The sequence below is a fragment of the Podarcis vaucheri genome, assembly GCF_965113315.1.
Source record: "Podarcis vaucheri genome assembly, chromosome: 15".
NCBI classification, from domain to species: domain Eukaryota; kingdom Metazoa; phylum Chordata; class Lepidosauria; order Squamata; family Lacertidae; genus Podarcis; species Podarcis vaucheri.
This window is the reverse complement of record NC_138753.1, coordinates 36,650,880-36,651,582: the sequence shown is the minus strand read 5'-3', so window position 1 is coordinate 36,651,582 and position 703 is coordinate 36,650,880.

Genomic DNA, 703 nt, shown 5'->3' with positions numbered 1-703 from the left:
TGCCCTATACCACACAGGGCTGTCAATCACCTGACTTCACAATTACATCAAGTGAGGATCTGTTAGGTGATCAGTCAATGCCTGCTTTGGGATTGACTGAGTGAGAGCGAATCTGGCCTGAAATCCTGGAGAACCTCTGCCAGTCAATATAGAGTACTGATATATAGATGGACCAATGGTCTAACTCAGTATAAAACAGTTTCCTATGTACATGGAGATGGACAATAGATAGATCAATAGATCCACACCTTAGTATGATCATAACTAAGAATGTTCTTTGTCTGATCTCAAAGCATGTCAGATAAGGACAGACTTTATTCATTTGAGGTTCCAGCAAATGTGCTTATTTTCTTTGGAGGCTCCAGCAAATATGCTTCTCCAACTTGATGCCCTTCAGATCTTTTGGACTACAACTCCCATCATTCATGGTCATTATTTCTCTAACCCCCATTTTCTCCTTCTATCTTTCACATGTCTCTTGAAATATAGGAAATCGCCTTATACCACGTCATACTATTTGGACATCTAGCTGAATATTGTCTGAGCTGACTGGCAGTGGTTCACCTGCTAGCTAAACCTCCTTTACTGAATATGGCAGGGACTGAATAAGCTCAGAGTACAGTGGTACCTGAGTACTTAATTCGTTCCGGAGGTCCGTTCTTAACCTGAAACTTTTCTTAACCTGAAACACCACTTTAGCTAA